The sequence below is a fragment of the Oncorhynchus clarkii genome, chromosome 5, assembly GCF_045791955.1.
Source record: "Oncorhynchus clarkii lewisi isolate Uvic-CL-2024 chromosome 5, UVic_Ocla_1.0, whole genome shotgun sequence".
Classification (NCBI taxonomy): Eukaryota; Metazoa; Chordata; class Actinopteri; order Salmoniformes; family Salmonidae; genus Oncorhynchus; species Oncorhynchus clarkii.
Genome location: NC_092151.1, coordinates 40,519,538 through 40,543,683, shown reverse-complemented (window position 1 = coordinate 40,543,683; position 24,146 = coordinate 40,519,538).

Here is a 24,146-nt window from a genome sequence, read left to right as displayed (position 1 = left end):
CTGCGATGTGTGTGGAACCAAGAAGCACAGGAAGAGTACACATGTACACATGCAGCAAGTGCAAAAAATTATATTATAATTTATATTTGTTCACAAAAATCACATTTTTATAAAATAAATGAATAGTGCTTTTATTGATAAATGTGATCTAGCAGAGGTAACGGGCAAATATTAACCATGTATGCTGTCTATATTGATTGTAATTGATATAAGTGAACATCTAAGTATAAAGTATTTTTACATAAATTGTTATGGCTGTATTGTTTTAAAACCAAATAATGTTGTGGGTCCATCAGACCCGCGGGAACATTGGGTGAATAACAAAAGCATGAACACCACACAAGGGTTAACGTCCAGGCTTCACATCCTAGCTAGCATACTCCCCTACTGGCTCGAGCTGCAGTTGTTGCCAGAGTGAGATTTAAGGCGCTCGCCTTACTAATCTCGAGAGAGAGTTGGCCAGTCTGTTCGCAGGACCTCTCCTCACACATAGTCGGTTACTGTGTCAGTTGAGTTTGGCTCCTCACATTCATACCCTTTGGGGATTGTAAGTGGAATTTATTTTGGTATCCATAAAATATATTATTACTTAATTCACATATTGCCCTGAGAACAGATCTACTTTATATTTACACCAGGTAGTATTAAAGGGGTGTTATACAGATGATCAGTTCTATAAGACATATCTGTATTTCTACATCTGTCTAGACAGGGAGAGGATTATCCATGCCATACTACCACAATAAATGAATTTTTGGCTTTGCATCGGCTGATGCCCATTCCACCTGTATGATGTGCCTAGGCTTAGAGCATGCCATTCAGGCTGTGAATTCCCCCTTCAGCTGCATGTATTGTGCTACTCTTGGGCCACGCCAATGTGAAGCACGATTAGCTGTGATGGAGACAATGCTAGAGGCTCCGGGAGCAGACTCAAGCGTAAACAACCCTTCTCAGTGGTGGGCCCTCCCACCAAGCAGTCCAAGAAGGACAGGAGACCTACTCTGGATGAATTGGAGGCCCAGGCAGCCTCTTTGTCTAAGCAGATCCGCTCTCTCAGTTGAAGACTTAATACAGAGTCCTGATGCTATCTCTATCTTTACTGGTAATGACTTAGACGAAGAGACCGAGGCTGGTTCTGGATCACCGAACCATAGCTCAGAGAAGGCTGAGAGTGAAGTGCCCTCTTCAACAGCTGCTATGCTGGAGCTCCTCTCTAGGGTTCTAAAAGCTCTGGATATTAATCCACACCCTAAGAGCAGCCGTGGGAAGAGTAAACATTCCTCAGTGCCCCAAGTTCACCAATAAACTGCGTCAAACTTGGGCTAAGGTGAACTCAAGGTTCCATCTGTCAAACCAGTCCAAGCTTTGGACCTTCATGGCTTCACCAGAAGAGTTGGTACTGGACCTGTTCCCCCTCATGGAACCCATTGTTGCCGCAATGGTACTTCCAGCCAAGGAGATCATTGGTAGGTCCCCCGCTGTCCTCTGCGACCTCATTGGGCTGCTGACGACCACTTAAAGGACACCTTCCTGACTTTAACCACGGTGGCTCGCCTCATGAATGTGACCACTCTGCTGCAGGAATACCTGCACGGTCTGATAGTTTGCCTGTTCACCGAAGGTGACCCTGAGCTGACAGCTGAAATGTCTCAGGTGTCCACACTCCTCTCCCTCTTAAACACTGTGCTAATGGCAAAGCCCCATCTACGGTCATCTCGTCATGCAGACCGCGTTGGCTCTCACAGACAAGGATGTAATCCTCCCTGAAGAACCACTTGATGGAGCTCCCTATCTCCCCAGGCCAAGCTGTTGGTCCTCGTGTGGATGTAGTTTTGGAGCAAACGGCCACACCTTCGGGCCACTTCTCCCATGTCCATCAGGCAAAGTGGGAGGAGCTTGTACTACAGGGGTACAGACTCCAGTTCCGATGCTGGCCACCACCTTTCAGAGGGGTTTGGTCAACTACAACAGCCGACCCCCTGAATAGAGAAGCTCTCCAACTGGAGATTGCATTCTCCACTCAGAGAGGCAATCAGACAACTCAAACCATCAGAACAGCGCAGTGGGTTCTATTGAGTATATTTCCTAGTACCCAAGAGGGATGGCGGCTTTCGCCCCTCCCATTCAAGATGCTATCTCCGTCCCGCATCCTACAGGCTATCAGCCCAGGCCACTGGTTCACCACTGTCGACCTAAAAGATGTCTACATCCATGTACTGATCCACCCAGCTCACAGGAAGTTCCTGTGCTTTGTATTCAATGGCATAGCATACGAGTACCAAGTGTTACCTTTTGGCCTCTCCCTGGCACCAATAACATTCACAAAATGCATGGATGATTCAAACAGCATGATCATTACACAGATGCAAAATGGGGCTCCCGAGTGGCGCAGCGGTCTAAGGCACTGCTAGAGGTGTCACTACAGACACCCTGGATCGATTCCTGTCTGTATCACAACCGGCTGTGATTGGGCGGCGCACGATTGGCCCAGCGTCTTCTGGGTTTGGCCGATGTAGGCCGTCATTGTAAATAAGAATATGTTCTTAACTGACTAGCCTGGTTAAATAAATAAAAAAGAATGCCACTCTAAAATGTGCAGTTTTGTCACGCAATACAATACCACAGATGTCTCAAGTCATGAGGGAGCGTGCAATTGGCATGCTGACTGCAGGAATGTCCACCAGAGCTGTTGCCAGAAATTGTTATGTTCATTTCTCTACCATAAACTGCATCCAATGTCATTTTAGAGAATTTGGCAGTACGTCCAACTGGCCTCACAACTTCAGGCCACGTGTATGGCGTCGTCGTGTGGTGAGCGCCCCATGGTGGCGGTGGGGTTATGGTATGGGCAGGCATAAGATACAGACAACAAACACAATTTATTGATGGCAATTTGACTGCACAGAAATACTGTGACGAGTACCTGAGGCCCATTTTTTTTAAGGTATCTATAATCATCAGATGCATTTCTTTATTCCCAGTCATGTGAAATTTATAGATTAGGGCCTAATTAATGTATTTAAATTGACTGATTTCCTCAAACGAACTTTAACTCTGTAAAATCTTTTAAATTGTTGCATGTTGCGTTTATATTTTTGTTCAGTATATTTCGTTTTTTTAGCCCATATATATTGTTGTATTTTTTTCGTCACTCAATAATTTTGCACGCCCAATTTTTCAGTTTTTGATTTGTTAAAAAAGTTGGAAATATCCAATAAATGTCGTTCCACTTCATGATTGTGTCCCACTTGTTGATTCTTCACAAAAAATACAGTTTTATATCTTTATGTTTGAAGCCTGAAATGTGGCAAAAGGTCGCAAAGTTCAAGGGGGCCGAATACTTTCGCAAGGCACTGTAGAAATCATAGAGGATGCAGCGGAGTGGTGCCTGGGGCTGAAAGATTTCTCAGTGAAGGAGTTTCATGTAATATTCACACAAGCTGTACCACCCTCTCAGGTCCTAGAATCTGAGTTTTATTTTATTGGTTACATACACATATTTAGCAGATATTATTGCGGGTGTAGCGAAATGCTTGTGGTCCTAGCTCCAACAGTGCAGTAGTATCTAACATTCTAGGTCTAGAGTGTCAGGTAAGGTAGAGGTGATAACTAACCTCTCAAAGCGCTTCATGACGACAAAAGTGAGTGCTACTGTCATGTATTGTCATATTATGTCTTGTTCCTGTTCTTTCTCTTCACTCCGTCTCCCTCTGCTGGTCGTATTAGGTTACCTTCTCTTCCTCTCCTTCCCCCAGCTGTTCCTCATTTTCTCTAACTACCTCGTTCACCCTTTTCCCATCTGTTCCCTTTTTCCCTCTGATTAGGTCTCTATTTCTCTCTCTGTTCCTGCTTCTGTCTTTGTCAGATTCTCGTTTGAGTTTCTCATGCCAGAACCAAACTATCGTCTCGTTTGATTCATCCTTGTCCTGTCCTGTCGGAATCTGCCTGTTCATCTGATGCTACGTGTGATCGGGTACCTCTGTCCTCTACGACCCGCGCCTACCCAGAGAGACCAGCAGTCTGTCGCCGCTAACCCAGCTATTCTCCTCTGCTGCTAAAAAGGGGACTCTAACCCAGCTATTCTCCTCTGCTGCTAAGAAGGGGGACTCTTCTGTGAATATCAGAAGGACTTTATGATTCATTTGTCGCCCTCTCTGCGGGTTGTCTATTTTGCCATTATATACATTTGAAGATGATCTATGTCTTCCCTGTGTTTTGACATTAAAGAACTCTGTTTTTGTTAAACCGCTTTTGGGTCCTCACTAACGTGCAATACAGAAGAATCTGACCAAGAATGGACCCAGCGACTTCGGATCCTCTCCACTCAGCCGTCGAGATCCAGGGAGCGATGCTAGGCAGACACGAGCAGGAATTGTCTGCTGCTCGACATGCCGTTGAGACCCTGGCCGCCCAAGTCTCCGACATCACAGAACAGATTCACCATCTCCGCCTCGATCCACCGGCCACTTCCAGGGCTTTCGAATCTCCGGAGCCCAGAATCAATAACCCGCCGTGTTACTCTGGGGAGCCCACTGAATGCCGCTCGTTCCTCACCCAGTGTGATATTGTGTTTTCTCTCCAGCCCAACACTTACTCCAGGAGCACAGCTCGTATTGCCTACGTCATATCTCTCCTTACTGGACGGGCTCGTGAGTGGGGCACGGCAATCTGGGAGGCGAGGGCTGAGTGTACTAACCAGTATCAGGACTTTAAGGAGGAGATGATACGGGTTTTTGATCGTTCTGTTTTTGGGGAGGAAGCTTCCAGGGTCCTGTCTTCCCTATGTCAAGGTAATCGATCCATAACAGATTACTCTATTGAGTTTCGCACTCTTGCTGCCTCCAGTGACTGGAACGAGCCGGCTTTGCTCGCTCGTTTTCTGGAGGGTCTCCGCGCGGAGGTAAAGGATGAGATTCTCTCCCGGGAGGTTCCTTCCAGCGTGGATTCCTTGATTGAACTCGCTATTCGCATAGAGCGACGGGTTGATCTTCGTCACCGAGCTCGTGGAAAGGAGCTCGCGTTCTCCGTTGCCCCCCTCTCCGCATCACTACCATCTTCCTCCGCCGGCTCGGGTGCTGAGCCTATGCAGCTGGGGGGTATCCGCATCTCGACTAAGGAGAGGGAACGAAGAATCACCAACCGCCTCTGTCTCTATTGCGGTTCCGCTGGTCATTTTGTCACTTCATGTCCAGTAAAAGCCAGAGCTCATCAGTAAGCGGAGGGCTACTGGTGAGCGCTACTACTCTGGTCTCTCCTTCAAGATCCTGCACTACCTTGTCGGTCCATCTACGCTGGACCGGTTCGTCAGCTTCCTGCAGTGCCTTGATAGACTCTGGGGTGGAGGGCTGTTTTATGGACGAGACCTGGGCTCGGGAACATGACATTCCTCTCAGACAGTTAAGGGAGCCCACAGCCTTGTTCGCTTTGGATGGTAGTTCTCTCCCCAGGATTCAGCGTGAGACGCTACCTTTAACCCTCACTGTCTCTGGTAATCATAGCGAAACCCTTTCTTTTTTAATTTTTCGTTCACCTTTTACACCTGTTGTTTTGGGCCATCCCTGGCTAGTTTGTCATAATCCTTCTATTAATTGGTCTAGTAATTCTATCCTCTCCTGGAACGTCTCTTGTCATGTGAAATGTTTAATGTCTGCTATCCCTCCTGTTTCCTCTGTCTCTTCTTCACAGGAGGAGCCTGGTGATTTGACAGGGGTGCCGGAGGAATATCACGATCTGCGCACGGTGTTCAGTCGGTCCAGGGCCACCTCTCTTCCTCCGCACCGGTCGTATGATTGTAGTATTGATCTCCTTTCGGGAACCACTCCCCCCCGGGGTAGACTATACTCTCTGTTGGCTCCCGAACGTTAGGCTCTCAAAGATTATTTGTCTGTAGCTCTTGACGCCGGTACCATAGTCCCCTCCTCCTCTCCCGCCGGAGCGGGGTTTTTTTTTGTTAAGAAGAAGGACGGGTCCCTGCGCCCCTGCATAGATTATCGAGGGCTGAATGACATAACAGTGAAGAATCGTTATCCGCTCCCTCTTATGTCTTCAGCCTTCGAGATCCTGCAGGGAGCCAGGTTTTTCACTAAGTTGGACCTTCGTAACGCTTACCATCTCGTGCGCATCAGGGAGGGGGACGAGTGGAAAACGGCGTTTAACACTCCGTTAGGGCACTTTGAATACCGGGTTCTTCCTTTCGGCCTCGCTAACGCTCCAGCTGTCTTTCAGGCATTAGTCAATGACGTCCTGAGAGACATGCTGAACATCTTTGTTTTCGTTTACCTTGACGATATCCTGATTTTTTCACCGTCACTCCAGATTCATGTTCAGCACGTTCGACGTGTCCTCCAGCGCCTTTTAGAGAATTGTCTTTTTGTGAAGGCTGAGAAGTGCACTTTTCATGCCTCCTCCGTCACATTTCTCGGTTCTGTTATTTCCGCTGAAGGCATTAAGATGGATCCCGCTAAGGTCCAAGCTGTCATTGATTGGCCCGTTCCTAAGTCACGCGTCGAGCTGCAGCGCTTTCTCGGCTTCGCGAATTTCTATCGTCGTTTCATCCGTAATTTCGGTCAGGTGGCAGCTCCTCTCACAGCCCTTACTTCTGTCAAGACGTGCTTTAAGTGGTCCGTTTCCACCCAGGGAGCTTTTGATCTCCTCAAGAATCGTTTTACATCCGCACCTATCCTTGTTACACCTGACGTCTCTAGACAGTTCGTTGTCGAGGTTGACGCGTCAGAGGTGGGCGTGGGAGCCATTCTTTCTTAGCGCTCCCTCTCTGACGACAAGGTCCACCCTTGCGCGTATTTTTCTCATCGCCTGTCGCCGTCGGAACGTAACTATGATGTGGGAAACCGCGAACTGCTCGCCATCCGCTTAGCCCTAGGCGAATGGCGACAGTGGTTGGAGGGGGCGACCGTTCCTTTTGTCGTTTGGACTGACCATAGGAACCTTGAGTACATCCGTTCTGCCAAACGACTTAATGAGCGTCAGGCTCGTTGGGCGCTGTTTTTCGCTCGTTTCGAGTTCGTAATTTCTTATCGTCCGGGCTCTAAGAACACCAAACCTGATGCTTTATCTCGTCTCTTCAGTTCTTCAGTAGCCTCCACTGACCCCGAGGGGATTCTCCCTGAGGGGCGTGTTGTCGGGTTGACTGTCTGGGGAATTGAGAGGCAGGTAAAGCAAGCACTCACTCACACTCCGTCGCCGCGCGCTTGTCCTAGGAACCTTCTTTTCGTTCCCGTTCCTACTCGTCTGGCCGTTCTTCAGTGGGCTCACTCTGACAAGTTAGCCGGCCACCCCGGCGTTCGGGGTACGCTTGCTTCCATTCGCCAGCGTTTTTGGTGGCCCACTCGGGAGCATGACACGCGTAGTTTCGTGGCTGCTTGTTCGGTCTGCGCGCAGACTAAGTCCGGTAACTCCCCTCCTGCCGGCCGTCTCAGACCGCTTCCCATTCCCTCTCGACCGTGGTCTCACATCGCCTTAGATTTTATCACCGGACTGCCTTCGTCAGCGGGGAAGACTGTTATTCTTATGGTTGTTGATAGGTTCTCTAAGGCGGCTCATTTTATTCCCCTCGCTAAGCTCCCTTCTGCTAAAGAAACGGCACAAATCATCATCGAGAATGTTTTCAGAATTCATGGCCTTCCGTCAGACGTCGTTTCGGACAGGGGTCCGCAATTCACGTCTCAATTTTGGAGGGAGTTTTGCCGTTTGATTGGGGCTTCCGTCAGTCTCTCTTCCGGCTTTCAACCCCAGTCTAACGGTCAGGCAGAACGGGCCAATCAGACTATTGGTCGCATCTTACGCAGTCTTTCTTTTCGTAACCCTGCGTCTTGGTCAGAACAGCTCCCCTGGGCAGAATACGCCCACAACTCGCTTCCTTCGTCTGCGACCGGGCTATCTCCTTTTCAGAGTAGCCTCGGGTACCAGCCTCCGCTGTTCTCGTCTCAGTTCGCCGAGTCCAGCGTCCCCTCCGCTCAGGCTTTTGTCCAACGTTGCGAGCGCACCTGGAAGAGGGTCAGGTCTGCACTTTGCCGTTATAGGGCGCAGACTGTGAGAGCCGCTAATAAGCGTAGAACTAAGAGTCCTAGATATTGTCGCGGTCAGAGAGTTTGGCTCTCCACTCAGAACCTTCCCCTTAAGACAGCTTCTCGCAAGTTGACCCCGCGGTTCATTGGTCCGTTCCGTATTTCTCAGATCATTAATCCTGTCGCAGTGCGACTTCTTCTTCCGCGATATCTTCGTCGCGTCCACCCGGTCTTCCATGTCTCCTGTGTTAAGCCCGTTCTTCGCGCCCCCGCTCGTCTCCCCCCCCCCCCCCATCCTTGTCGAGGGCGCACCTATCTACAGGGTCCGTAAGATTTTGGACATGCGTCCTCGGGGCCGTGGTCATCAGTACCTAGTGGATTGGGAGGGGTACGGTCCTGAGGAAAGGAGTTGGGTTCCCTCTCGGGACGCGCTGGACCGTTCGCTGATTGATGATTTCCTCCGTTGCCGCCAGGTTTCCTCCTCGAGTGCGCCAGGAGGCGCTCGGTGAGGAACAAGACATAATATGACAATACATGACAGTACCCCCCCGTACTGTCATGTATTGTCATATTATGTCTTGTTCCTGTTCTTTCTCTTCACTCCATCTCCCTCTGCTGGTCGTATTAGGTTACCTTCTCTTCCTCTCCTTCCCCCAGCTGTTCCTCATCTTCTCTAACTACCTCGTTCACCCTTTTCCCACCTGTTCCCTTTTTCCCTCTGATTAGGTCTCTATTTCTCTCTCTGTTCCTGCTTCTGTCTTTCTCAGATTCTCATTTGAGTTTCTCATGCCAGAACCAAACTATCGTCTCGTTTGCTTCACCCTTGTCCTGTCCTGTCGGAATCTGCCTGTTCATCTGATGCTACGTGTGATCAGGTACCTCTGTCCTCTACGACCCGCGCCTACCCAGAGAGACCAGCAGTCTGTCGCCGCTAACCCAGCTATTCTCCTCTGCTGCTAAAAAGGGGACTCTAACCCAGCTATTCTCCTCTGCTGCTAAGAAGGGGGACTCTTCTGTGAATATCAGAAGGACTTTATGATTCATTTGTCGCCCTCTCTGCGGGTTGTCTATTTTGCCATTATATACATTTGAAGAGGATCTATGTCTTCCCTGTGTTTTGACATTAAAGGACTCTGTTTTGTTAAACCGCTTTTGGGTCCTCACTCACGTGCATAACAGCTACGGGGCGATAGTCATTTAGTTCAGTTACCCTTGCTTTCAAGATTGTGGACATCTTGAAGCAAGTGGGGACAGCAGACTGGGATAGGAAGAGATTACATGCTCCAAGGATGCGGCTAGGGATGCCGCCTGGGCTGACAGCCTTGCGAGGGTTAACACGCTTAAATGTCTTACTCATGTCGGCCACGGAGAAGGAGAACCCACAGTCTTTGGGAGCGGGCCACTGTGTTATCCTCAAAGTGGGCAAATAAGATGTTTAGCTTGTTCGGAAGCAAGATGTCGGTTTCTGTGACGTGGCTGGTTTTCCCTTTGTAGTCCTTGATTGTCTGTAGACCCTGTCACATACGTCTCGTGTTTGAGCCGTTGAATTGCGACTCCACTTTGTCTCTGTCCTGACGTTTTGCCTGTTTGATTGTCTTACGGAGGGAATAACTAACTACACTGTTTGCATTCTGCCATATTCCCAGTCACCTTGCCCTGGTTAAATTTGGTGGTTCGCGCTTTCAGTTTTGCGTGAATGCTGCCACCTATCCATGGTTTCTGGTTTGGGTAGATTTTAATAATCACAGTGGGTACAATCTCCTATACACTACCTGATGAATTTAGTCACCGTATCCATGTATTCGTCGATGTTATTCTCAGAGACTACCTGGAACATATCCCAAGCATGGATTCCGATTGGTTAGACCAGCGTTGAATAGACCTTAGCATGGGTACTTCCTGTTTGAGTTCCCGCCTATAGGAAGGGAGGAGCAAAATTGAGTCGTGATCAGATTTGTGTGAAGAAAGGGCAGGGGAGGGCCTTGTAGGCATTTTGAAAAATTGAGTAGCAGTGGTCCAATGTTTTTCCAGTGCGAGTACTAGTCAATGTGTTGATAGAACTTCGATAGCATTTTCCTCTGATTTGCTTTGTTAAAATGCCCAACTGCTATAAATGCGGCCTCAGGATATGTGGTTTCCAGTTTGCATAAAGTCCAGTGTAGTTCTTTGAGGACCGTCATGGTACCGGCTTGAGGGGGAATATACACGGCTGTGACTATAACTGAAGAGAATTCTCTAGGGAGGTATTATGGACAGCATTTGATTGTGAGGTATTCTAGGTCATGTGAACAAAAGGACTTGAGTTTCTGTATGTTATCACAACATACCATGAGTAGTTAATCATGAAACATACACCTCCACCTTTATGCTTCCCGGAGAGTTCTTTATTCCTGTCTGCACAGTATATCTTGAGAGAACCATGTTTCCATGAACGTCTGACGTCCCTCTGGATGGCAATCCTTGCCCTGAGCTCGTCTACTTTATTATCCAGAGACTGAACATTAGCGAGTAATACACTCGGAAGCGGTGGATGGTGTGCACGCTTCCTGAGTCAGACTAAAAGTCCACTCCGTATACCTCTTCTTCGCTGGCGGTGTTTTGGAGCAGCCTCTGGAATAAGTTCAATTGCCCTTGGGGGTACGAACAATGGACCCAATTCGGGAAAGTCGTATTCCTGGTCATAATGCTGGTGAGTTACCACCGCTCTGATATCCAAAAGTTATTTCCGGTTGTATGTAATAACACAAAAAAATGTATGGGCTGATAATGTAAAAAAACTAAATACTGCAAAGTTTCCTAGGAGCTAGAAGCAGAGCTGCCATATCTGTTGGTGCCATCTTACTATAGGAAGTTCAGTCAATCTGGAAAATGTAAAGAACTTTGAAAGTTTCTTCAAGGGCAGCCACAAAACCATCATGCGCTATGATGAAACTGTCTCTCATGAGGACGCCACAAGAAAGAAAGACCCAGAGTTACCTCTGCTGCAGAGGATAAGTTCATTAGAATTACCATCCTCAGAAATCGACAATTATCTGCACCTCAGATTGCAGCCCAAATAAATGCTTCACGGAGTTCAAGTAACATACACATCTCAACATCAACTGTTCAGAGGAGACTGCATGAATCATGCCTTCATGGTCGAATTGCTGCAAAGAAATCACTACTGAAGGACACCAATAAGAAGAAGAGACTAGTTTGTGCGAAGAAACATGAGCAATGGACATTTATGGAAATCTGTCCTTTGGACTGATCAGTCTAAATTTGAATTTGAAATTTTTGTGAGATTTTTTCTCTGCGTCTTTGTGAGACGCAGAGAAGGTGAAGGGATGACCTCCACATGTGCGGTCCCCACCGTAGAGCATGGAGGAGGAGGTGTGATGGTTTGGGGGTGCTTTGCTGGTGACACTGTCTGTGATTTATTTAGAATTCAAGGCACACTTAACCAGCATGGCTACCACAGCATATGTGGGAACTCCTTCAAGAATGTTGGAAAATCATTCCAGGCGAAGCTGGTTGAGAGAATGACAAGAGTGTGCAAAGGTGTCATCAAGGCAAAGGGTGGCTACTTTGAAGAATCTAAAATCAGAAATATATTTTCATTTGTTGAACACTTTTTTGGTTACTACATGATTCCATATGTGTTCTTTCATAGTTTTGATATCTTCACTATTATTCTACAATGTAGAAAAAAGTACAAATAAAGAAAAACCCTTGAATGAGTAGGTGTGTCCAAACTTTTGAATGGTACTGTAAGTGTTCACACCCCTGAGTCAATACATGTTAGAATCACCTTCAGCAGTGATTACAGCTGTGACTCTTTATGTCTCTAAGAGCTTTACACACATGAATTGTACAATATTTGCACATTATTCTTTTTAGAAGTCTTTAAGCTCTGTCAAATTGGTTGTTGATCATTGCTAGACAGACATTTTAAATTCTTGCCATAGACATTCATGCAGATTTAAGTCCAAACTGTAACTAGGTCACTAAGGAACATTCAATGTCGTCTTGGTAAGAAACTCCAGTGTATATTTGGCCTTGTGTTTTTGCTTATTGTCCTGCTGAAAGGTTCATGTGTCTCCCAGTATCTGTTGGAAAGCAGACTGAACCAGGTTTTCCTCTAGGAGCACACAAAACACATTGTGACAACTATTGAAGATGCAAAAAGGGGTTTTCTCGAGTGTACAAAAATTATTCTAATGATTGAAGTGTATGTACCTAGTATGTTGTAAAAGTATAGATGTTAAGCTGACTTTTAAAAAACATATTGATGAGTTAGTTAATTAAGAAGCTGAATATTAAAAAATTTCGATTCTTACATAGAAATGGGTCAGGCCTCTTGCTCAATAGCACAAAGCAGATCATTCAATCTATGTTCTTTCTTACTGGTTCTAGACTATGTTGAAATAATCTAAATGAATGCAGCGGCCACTTCAATAAAAACTTTAGATGCATTTGACCATAGATAATTTTGTTTTGTAATGTTCAGTAGACATCCCTACATTCTCTATTATAAAGTAGGCTGTCCGTCTTTGAGGTCACGTAGGTCAATTTGTTGCTCTCTTTGCCTTTATACAGCTGTTTGACCTACTGTAAACTCCCTCGGTTGCTAACATCAACAATAATCATTAGACGTACAAGTCAGAGTTATCATACCCAGTGTCAGGGTTTGCTAACTCTGGAAATTCTGTTATGGTGAGTGAATGAGGACCCAAAAGCGAACTAACTTAAACAGAGCTTCTTTAATAACCAAACATAGGTAGGCTCAGATAGACCGGCAGATTCCGACAGGACAGGACAAGGTTACAGCAAACATGACGATAGTCTGGCTCAGGCATGAAACACAAACAAGAATCCGACAAGGACAGGAACAGAAACAGAGAGAGATATAGGGACCTAATCAGAGGGAAAAAGGGAACAGGTGGGAAACGGGGTGAATGGGTAGTTAGAGGAGACAAGGAACAGCTGGGAGAAAGCGGGGGAGAAAAGGTAACCTAACAACGACCAGCAGAGGGAGACAGGGTGAAGGGAAAGGACAGAGACAAGACACAACATGACAGTACCCCCCCACTCACCGAGCGCCTCCTGGCGCACTCGAGGAGGAAACCTGGCGGCAACGGAGGAAATCCTCGATCAGCGCACGGTCCAGCACGTCCCGAGAGGGAACCCAACTCCTCTCCTCAGGACCGTACCCCTCCCAATCGACAAGGTACTGGTGACCACGGCCCCGAGGACGCATGTCCAAAATCCTGCGGACCCTGTAGATGGGTGCGCCCTCGACAAGGATGGGGGGGGGGGGAGGAAGACGAGCGGGGGCGCGAAGAACGGGCTTAATACAGGAGACATGGAAGACCGGGTGGACGCGACGAAGGTATCGCGGAAGAAGAAGTTGAACTGCGACAGGATTAATGACCCGAGAAATACGGAACGGACCAATGAACCGCGGGGTCAACTTGCGAGAAGCCGTCTTAAGGGGAAGGTTCTGAGTGGAGAGCCAAACTCTCTGACCGCGACAATATCTAGGACTCTTAGTTCTACGCTTATTAGCAGCCCTCACAGTCTGCGCCCTATAACGGCAAAGTGCAGACCTGACCCTCTTCCAGGTGCGCTCGCAACGTTGGACAAAAGCCTGAGCGGAGGGGACGCTGGACTCGGCGAACTGAGATGAGAACAGCGGAGGCTGGTACCCGAGGCTACTCTGAAAAGGAGATAGCCCGGTCGCAGACGAAGGAAGCGAGTTGTGGGCGTATTCTGCCCAGGGAAGCTGTTCTGACCAAGACGCAGGGTTGCGAAAAGAAAGACTGCGTAAGATGCGACCAATAGTCTGATTGGCCCGTTCTGCTTGACCGTTAGACTGGGGGTGAAAGCCGGAAGAGAGACTGACGGAAGCCCCAATCAAACGGCAAAACTCCCTCCAAAATTGAGACGTGAATTGCGGACCTCTGTCCGAAACGACGTCTGACGGAAGGCCATGAATTCTGAACACATTCTCGATGATGATTTGTGCCGTCTCTTTAGCAGAAGGAAGCTTAGCAAGGGGAATGAAATGGGCCGCCTTAGAGAACCTATCGACAACCGTAAGAATAACAGTCTTCCCCGCTGACGAAGGCAGTCCGGTGACAAAATCTAAGGCGATGTGAGACCACGGTCGAGAGGGAATAGGAAGCGGCCTGAGACGGCCGGCAGGAGGAGAGTTACCGGACTTAGTCTGCGCGCAGACCGAACAAGCAGCCACGAAACGACGCGTGTCATGCTCCCGGGTGGGCCACCAAAAACGCTGGCGAATGGAAGCAAGCGTACCCCGAACGCCAGGGTGGCCGGCTAACTTGGCAGAGTGAGCCCACTGAAGAACGGCCAGACGAGTAGGAACGGGAACGAAAAGAAGGTTCCTAGGACAAGCGCGCGGCGACGGAGTGTGAGTGAGCGCTTGTTTTACCTGCCTCTCAATTCCCCAGACAGTCAACCCGACAACACGCCCCTCAGGGAGAATCCCCTCGGGGTCAGTGGAGGCTACTGAAGAACTGAAGAGACGAGACAAAGCATCAGGCTTGGTGTTCTTAGAGCCCGGACGATAAGAAATCACGAACTCGAAACGAGCGAAAAACAGCGCCCAACGCGCCTGACGCGCATTAAGTCGTTTGGCAGAACGGATGTACTCAAGGTTCCTATGGTCAGTCCAAACGACAAAAGGAACGGTCGCCCCCTCCAACCACTGTCGCCATTCGCCTAGGGCTAACCGGATGGCGAGCAGTTCGCGGTTACCCACATCATAGTTACGTTCCGACGGCGACAGGCGATGAGAAAAATACGCGCATGGGTGGACCTTGTCGTCAGAGAGGGAGCGCTGAGAAAGAATGGCTCCCACGCCCACCTCTGACGCGTCAACCTCGACAACGAACTGTCTAGAGACGTCAGGTGTAACAAGGATAGGAGCGGATGTAAAACGATTCTTGAGGAGATCAAAAGCTCCCTGGGCGGAAACGGACCACTTAAAGCACGTCTTGACAGAAGTAAGGGCTGTGAGAGGAGCGGCCACCTGACCGAAATTACGGATGAAACGACGATAGAAGTTCGCGAAGCCGAGAAAGCGCTGCAGCTCGACGCGTGACTTAGGGACGGGCCAATCAATGACAGCTTGGACTTTAGCGAGATCCATCTTAATGCCTTCAGCGGAAATAACAGAACCGAGAAATGTGACGGAGGAGGCATGAAAAGTGCACTTCTCAGCCTTCACAAAAAGACAATTCTCTAAAAGGCGCTGGAGGACACGTCGAACGTGCTGAACATGAATCTGGAGTGACGGTGAAAAAATCAGGATATCGTCAAGGTAAACGAAAACAAAGATGTTCAGCATGTCTCTCAGGACATCATTGACTAATGCCTGAAAGACAGCTGGAGCGTTAGCGAGGCCGAAAGGAAGAACCCGGTATTCAAAGTGCCCTAACGGAGTGTTAAACGCCGTCTTCCACTCGTCCCCCTCCCTGATGCGCACGAGATGGTAAGCGTTACGAAGGTCCAACTTAGTGAAAAACCTGGCTCCCTGCAGAATCTCGAAGGCTGAAGACATAAGAGGAAGCGGATAACGATTCTTAACTGTTATGTCATTCAGCCCTCGATAATCTATGCAGGGGCGCAGAGACCCGTCCTTCTTCTTGACAAAAAAAAAACCCCGCTCCGGCGGGAGAGGAGGAGGGGACTATGGTACCGGCGTCAAGAGCTACAGACAAATAATCCTCGAGAGCCTTACGTTCGGGAGCCGACAGAGAGTATAGTCTACCCCGGGGGGGAGTGGTTCCCGGAAGGAGATCAATACTACAATCATACGACCGGTGTGGAGGAAGAGAGGTGGCCCTGGACCGACTGAACACCGTGCGCAGATCGTGATATTCCTCCGGCACCCCTGTCAAATCACCAGGCTCCTCCTGTGAAGAAGAGACAGAGGAAACAGGAGGGATAGCAGACATTAAACATTTCACATGACAAGAGACGTTCCAGGAGAGGATAGAATTACTAGACCAATTAATGGAAGGATTATGACAAACTAGCCAGGGATGGCCCAAAACAACAGGTGTAAAAGGTGAACGAAAAATCAAAAAAAGAAATGGTTTCGCTATGATTACCAGAAACAGTGAGGGTTAAAGGTAGCGTCTCACGCTGAATCCTGGGGAGAGGACTACCATCCAGGGCGAACAAGGCCGTGGACTCCCTTAACTGTCTGAGAGGAATGTCATGTTCCCGAGCCCAGGTCTCGTCCATAAAACAGCCCTCCGCCCCAGAGTCTATTAAGGCACTGCAGGAAGCTGACGAACCGGTCCAGCGTAGATGGACCGACAAGGTAGTGCAGGATCTTGAAGGAGAGACAGGAGTAGTAGCGCTCACCAGTAGCCCTCCGCTTACTGATGAGCTCTGGCTTTTACTGGACATGAAGTGACAAAATGACCAGCAGAACCGCAATAGAGACAGAGGCGGTTGGTGATTCTCCGTTCCCTCTCCTTAGTCGAGATGCGGATACCTCCCAGCTGCATAGGCTCAGCTCCCGAGCCGGCAGAGGAAGATGGTAGTGATGCGGAGAGGGGGGCAACGGAGAACGCGAGCTCCTTTCCACGAGCTCGGTGACGCAGATCAACCCGTCGCTCAATGCGAATAGCGAGTTCAATCAGGGAATCCACGCTGGAAGGGACCTCCCGGGAGAGAATCTCATCCTTTACCTCTGCGCGGAGACCCTCCAGAAAACGAGCGAGCAAAGCCGGCTCGTTCCAGCCACTGGAGGCAGCAAGAGTGCGAAACTCAATAGAGTAGTCTGTTATGGATCGATTACCTTGACATAGGGAAGACAGGGCCCTGGAAGCCTCCTCCCCAAAAACAGATCGATCAAAAACCCGTATCATCTCCTCCTTAAAGTCCTGATACTGGTTAGTACACTCAGCCCTTGCCTCCCAGATTGCCGTGCCCCACTCACGAGCCCGTCCAATAAGGAGAGATATGACGTAGGCGACACGAGCAGTGCTCCTGGAGTAAGTGTTGGGCTGGAGAGAAAACACAATATCACACTGGGTGAGGAACGAGCGGCATTCAGTGGGCTCCCCAGAGTAACACGGCGGGTTATTGATTCTGGGCTCCGGAGATTCGAAAGCCCTGGAAGTGGCCGGTGGATCGAGGCGGAGATGGTGAACCTGTTCTGTGAGGTTGGAGACTTGGGTGGCCAGGGTCTCAACGGCATGTCGAGCAGCAGACACTTCCTGCTCGTGTCTGCCTAGCATCGCTCCCTGGATCCCGACGGCTGAGTGGAGAGGATCCGAAGTCGCTGGGTCCATTCTTGGTCGGATTCTTCTGTTATGGTGAGTGAATGAGGACCCAAAAGCGAACTAACTTAAACAGAGCTTCTTTAATAACCAAACATAGGTAGGCTCAGATAGACCGGCAGATTCCGACAGGACAGGACAAGGTTACAGCAAACATGACGATAGTCTGGCTCAGGCATGAAACACAAACAAGAATCCGACAAGGACAGGAACAGAAACAGAGAGAGATATAGGGACCTAATCAGAGGGAAAAAGGGAACAGGTGGGAAACGGGGTGAATGGGTAGTTAGAGGAGACAAGGAACAGCTGGGAGAAAGCGGGGGAGAAAAGGTAACCTAACAACGACCAGCAGAGGGAGACAGGGTGAAGGGAAAGGACAGAGACAAGACACAACATGACAAATTCCTTTGGTCTGTACAGAGTTAAGTAAATCAAAGTAGGTGGATGGTAACTAAAATAATGACATTGAAAGTAGTCCTGCTAAGGTTTTCAATGTTTTTTTGTCAGTGTTTTATGGATTGGCATATGACTGTGCATTATACGATACAGTCATAGGGAAAAGGATCTGATCAAGCTTATTGGTATTCTTGATCAATTATTGATCCCCAAAAGACACACACCTGTTATGGGATTAATTCCACATCTGTTTACATTGCTCGGTAGTGGATTAGCATGGTATGAGACACGATAAATAATACAATTTAAGTCAAGTATAAAATATACAATATTATCCTAAATAGAGAACTGAATAAAAACACGTGTTATCACTTCAACATCATAATCTTTCAGAATGTACTTGTTTTCAGTATAGAATGACATGTAGACAGATTATATTACAACTTTTTGTGTTTTGATCTGATTTAATAAGCTGGTCATGATCTGATTTAATAAGCGGGTCATGATCTGATTTAATAAGCGGGTCATGATCTGATTTAATAAGTGGGTCATGATCTGATTTAATAAGCGGGTCATGATCTGATTTAATAAGTGGGTCATGATCTGATTTAATAAGCGGGTCATGTAGTCCCTAAGAGGGCAGATGCTATTGTTTACAAACAGTATGAATAAAAACAATGGTTCATTGTATAAATAGCCTTCATTTAAAAATAAAACATGCATGTAAATTCCTAGAATTAATACTTATCATTCTTAAATAATATCTATCTATATACAAACATCACCTTGAATATTCAACTCCCCTTCAAAATGTTCCATGAGGAAGGAAGGATTCACCGGTTATCGTTTTATCTGTCCTGGGACTGCTGCCTGGTGTTTGCAGTTAGGGTAAGGCCGTTAGTACAAACCCGTAGAATAGCATCTGTTTCATCTGCTCTTCCGAAGTCATTCAAAAATCGTTGTCCCCGGTTTAAAAAACATATAACTCCTGTTTAATATTACAATAATATCAAAATGTAATATTCAAACAATTCCCTGCCTCCAAATCATTTTTTTTTTCTCCACTAACCCACCTTCAGAAAGCTCCATTAGGACGGATTCACGGATGATCTTTTAACTGTTCGGTCTGATAACTCTTCTGGGCTGTTGGCCTGGTGTTTGGAGTTGCGCTAAAACCGTGTGAACAGAGTGGCTAGAATACGGTTTGTTTCACTAGACTCGTTCCGCGGTCGTGTCCCTAACGAGAGGTAGTACGGAATGAGTTTACAGAGCGGGGTGACGTTTTTTTCGGGCGCCATCCTGAATGCTAAAAATGGGCCTGGAGTACCCCAGAATGTTTAGAGATCGAAAGCAGTGTTTTAAAACAACAGGAGGGGATGTATAGACCTATTCTATGCTGGCTGTATTGCCTTTTGATTTCCTACATCCTCAGAGATATAACACCTTCTGTTTTTTTTTGTGGAACCCTGTATGCATATGCCACCGGTATACCATTGTTTTAAACCCTAGGGGCTGTCTCGGCATATTGTATTCTGTATGAGCTGTTTGACTTTTACACCCCCACATCCTCTGGGGTGAGATAAATTCGGATTTGAAAGGCATGTGTGTTAATGAATCGAAAGTGCCCATTTTAAGAGACGCACACCCAATTCTAAAACAGCCTCACGCACCTTTTTGGTTTCAAACGACCCATGCAGAGACACACACCCCCACCCCTTTGTTTTTGAAACACACACTCCTCCTGGCCCGGCACACGCACACCCGCGCACGCACACGTCTTTTAAGATTTTTTTTATCCGAGACATGCTTGGTGATAGAGCGAAAAGACAGAGCCCCTTCGTTAAAGGTGAGATACCTCTTTAAAACTATTTATTTAATTCAAAATATTTAGTACAGACCTTTTTAAAAGATATTATAATTAAATAACTAATTTTACTGCCCAATATTGAAACATGCACGAATGTTTTATGTATAAACATTGCTGTACCAGACAGTACTGCACTTTTAATAACCTTTAATGTTTATAACATACCGTTGTAGGAAAGACTGTATTCGTATAAAATAAGACATTGTTTTGAAACACACATGCCCATTTTCCCAGAAAAGCCTTTCTCCACGACAGACCCTGGGGCAAGACAGAAAACGAGAGCTTCCCGTTCATTAAGGGGTGAGATATAGCATTAATCCCCATTTATTTCTAAATCTTTAGTACATACAGTTTAAAACATGTTATAAATCATTTTTAAAAAAGTACTATCCCTTTCTTACAGATAAAGGGCCTGGTTATAGGTTTTGACCTCATGCCGTTTCAAGCTCCGTAAGTTTTCCAGGCATAAAGTCGTTCACATCCAGACAGGCTTTGGAAAATACATACGAACTAACAGATTTTTGTAGCATCTCTACTATATCGGTCATGTTACTGTGGTCTTTTTTTAAAGTCAATAAACATGTGTGTAGAGTGTACACTTTTGTTTCACAGTAGATTTGTTTAAGCCCACCAAGAAACACCTGATTTATCCCACAGCATTAATTAATAAGATGGGTAGAAAATGAATCTGTTTAAATAATAAGTAAACGCCTTTCAAAAAGAGGCTGTCATGATTGACTGTGACAATCATGTGTAGCGAAATGCTTGTGCTTCTAGTTCCGGCAATGCAGTAATAACCAACGAGTAATCTAACTAACAATTCCACAACTACTACCTTATACACACAAGTGTAAAGGGATAAAGAATATGTACATAAAGATATATGAATGAGTGATGGTACAGAGCGGCATAGGCAAGATGCAGTAGATGGTATCGAGTACAGTATATACATATGAGATGAGTATGTAAACAAAGTGGCATAGTTTAAAGTGGCTAGTGATACATGTATTACATAAAGATGCAGTAGATGATATAGAGTACAGTATATACGTATACATATGAGATGAATAATGTAGGGTATGTAAACATTATATTAAGTAGCATTGTTTAAAGTGGCTAGTGATATATTTTACATCAATTCCCATCAATTCCCATTATTAAAGTGGCTGGAGTTGAGTCAGACTTGAGTTCCTGTATGCTGTTGTGACCACACCACGTCTCGTTAACCATAAAGCATACGCCCCCGCCCCTCTTCTTACCAGAAAGACGTTTGTTTCTGTCGGCGCGATGCGTGGAGAAACCAGCTGGCTGCACCGACTCCGATAGCGTCTCTTGAGTGAGCCATGTTTCCGTGAAGCAAAGAACGTTACAGTCTCTGATGTCCCTCTGGAATGCTACCCTTGCTCAGATTTCATCAACCTTGTTGTCAAGAGACTGGATATTGGCGAGAAGTATGCTAGGGAGTGGTGCGCAATGTGCCCGTCTCCGGAGTCTGACCAGAAGACCGCTTCGTTTCCCTCTTATACAAAGTCGTTTTTTTGGGTCGCCGGCTGGGATCCATTCCATTGTCCTGGGTGAAATGCAGAACACAGGATCCGCTTCGCGAAAGTCATATTCTTGGTCGTACTGATGGTGAGTTGACGCTGCTCTTATATTCAGTAGTTCTTCTCGACTGTATGTAATGAAACCTAAGATGACCTGGGGTACCAATGTAAGAAATAACACGTAAAAAAAAAAAAAACTGCATAGTTTCCTAGGAACGGCCATCTCTGTCGGCGCCGGTTTCCCTAAAGTTATTACCCCCTAAACCTGAACCTGAAATGAACTTTATGATCTTTTCTTAACCCTATTACTTTGGGGTTCTAATCTAACTCTTTCAAAATCCCCCCGGTATACATGCACCGAACGTCCATAGGCTGGAGCCACCAGGAAGCTCGGTGCATGTACAAATAAAGAGAACTAAATAGGAAACTCAACAGTGTGTTAGGCCGAGAAACATTATTTAGATGGTTGTTTTATTGTTGTTGAAAGCTCAAAATGTACACAATGAGAAGGGACCTTGTTTCCAACACCCCTGTAGAGACACACACACACACGCACACACGCACACACACACACACACACACACACACACACACACACACACACACACACACACACACACACACACACACACACACACACACACACACACACACAATCCCCCTCCCAGACATTCCTGCTTCATAGACAACAATCCTAAGGGCAATAAAACATGGGGGTGGGGGGGCCATACTCTTTGAAATGTTCAAATACATCCCCCCAGTTCAACGAGGTCCCTAGACATCAATCATCATGACATCTTCAAATGAATAGATGCATTATATACATAAATTAACACTCAGTCTAAGGCGTGAGAACAGGAACAGCATGCCCATATCTGGGCATAACCACGTGATAACTTCCGGCCAGGATGTCCTGAACGGATGTCCAAATATGGGCATGCACACGTCATCCGGACATAGGGTCATAAATCAAACGTTTGGCGTGTGCCGTCTACTTTATTCTCTCTAAGGTGTAAGCAATATGGTGCAATATGGTCCAGACCCTTAAAAAAAATCTAAGGGTTAAGTCAGGGCCAAGGAGGAGGGGTAGGGAGTGAATTTGGACCAGAAAATAATATGTATGTGCAACCTAATAGTTTCAATACCAATTATGTCTGTGTGTGTTCATTCAAGTTGAAGTTCACAGTGGAAGAGAAGCAGGGGTCCATTGTGACCATGGAGGAGGACACTGGCACTGTAGAATGCCAGAAAAGACAGAAACCGAATAAGTGCAAAGGTACATGGACCTATCTTTAATTTGTCACAGGCTATTTTCTTTGTCTCCACTGTACACAATGTGAGCCTAGGCTGTCATCTCTATAGTACAGCACATTATCTTAGTTGTTTATTAATGTACCAGCAATGACTCTGAAAGTCGACTAAGTTATCAACAACATGCATTGCTATGTTTCAGGCAACGACTAAAATACATTACCATTCTATAATGTCTAGAAATATATATATATATTTTTTCATATTTCAGAATGCAAGGATAGGAACTGTGTAAGAACAGTGGAGACAGTGGTGAGGTCCAGATTTAGGGAGGTTAGTTAGAATGGAATCTAAGGGAAGGAACAGGGAAGGGAAGGAACAGTTATGACATTGATGTTATTATGCAATAAACAGGTCAAACTGGGGAAATTGTTCGATATTCTGTAAACAATGTCACCTCTGTTTGACCTGAGCCTAGTTATTCTCAATGAAGTACAGTCAGTATAGTCAATTCCATCATCAATTGAGCAAATTTGTGAATTTAGGAAAAGGTGTTGTAAATTACACAAAACCACAAAGCAAGCGATTTCAAATACTATTTTTTTTTTAGAATTCTGTTCATAATAAGGCAGAGAGAAGATTTAATCAGATGGAAGCCATGCTCCTGGTAAGTAGGCTGCTATGCCAGAGTTTTGTCACTATTGCTATCTATTGGGACATATGCAGTGCTTGACTTGGGTTGGAGCTCACCGTAGCAGAGTACCGGCACCTCAGACTTATTACTGCTTGAGCTCCTGTTCCTCTTATAGAATATTAGCTCAAAAGTTTTGTGGAGCTCCTGTTCCTCTTATAGAATATTAGCTCAAAAGTATTGTGGAGCTCCTGCAACGAATTGAATATAAACAGCACCCAAAATGAGTACCGGCACCTATTTTTGACCAAATCAAGCACTGCACCTAGGTCCACAATTAGATTCTTGCTGAATCCCAAATTAGTCTCTTCCCCTCCCCCTCCATTTGTGCATTCATGCGCGCCTCTGCCATATGCACAAGTGCCCCAAAACAGAGAAGTATGTAAGTTATGTAAGTCAGGAAAAAATTCAAACATAAAAGTTATTTATTGGATTCTTTCATTTGACCTATTTTGATGTGGTCTGTTCCTTTTGTTGTTGTGGTTGGTGGTGGTGGCTTCATTGCAGTGGCAGAAAGTGGCGGAGCACCTGGGTCCACCTACCTATCATCTCCTGAAGCCCACTCCTGTCCCTATACCTGTGAAGGAGTTGTCTCATTCTCTACCATCTCCTGAAGCCCACTCCTGTCCCTATACCTGTGAAGGAGCTCTCTCATTCTCTCTCTTTCTCTATCCACCCAGTCGGCAGAGCCAGGAGGACACAGTGGTGGATGGCAAACACGTAGCCTGTCGATATGGAATGGGACCAGGGAGGACCAGGTGTGCCTCCATGACACTACAATTATTGTAATCTACCCAATTAATATTGGTTCATCAATATTCTTACATATAAAAGTGAGTCTGCAATCAGGGTTAGGTCTAGTACAATGTGTTTCTATTTTTATGAGCCTTTATTTAAACAGGGATTCACATTGAGGTAACTCTTTTACAAGAGTCCTGTATACGTCTACAAATACAACCCAGTACAGAAATAACATAACAGCTCTAATATACATTACAAATAAAACACACTATAACAAAACACAATACACAATGTTAAACATATTTAAGAAAAGCAATCGCATTCTGTAAC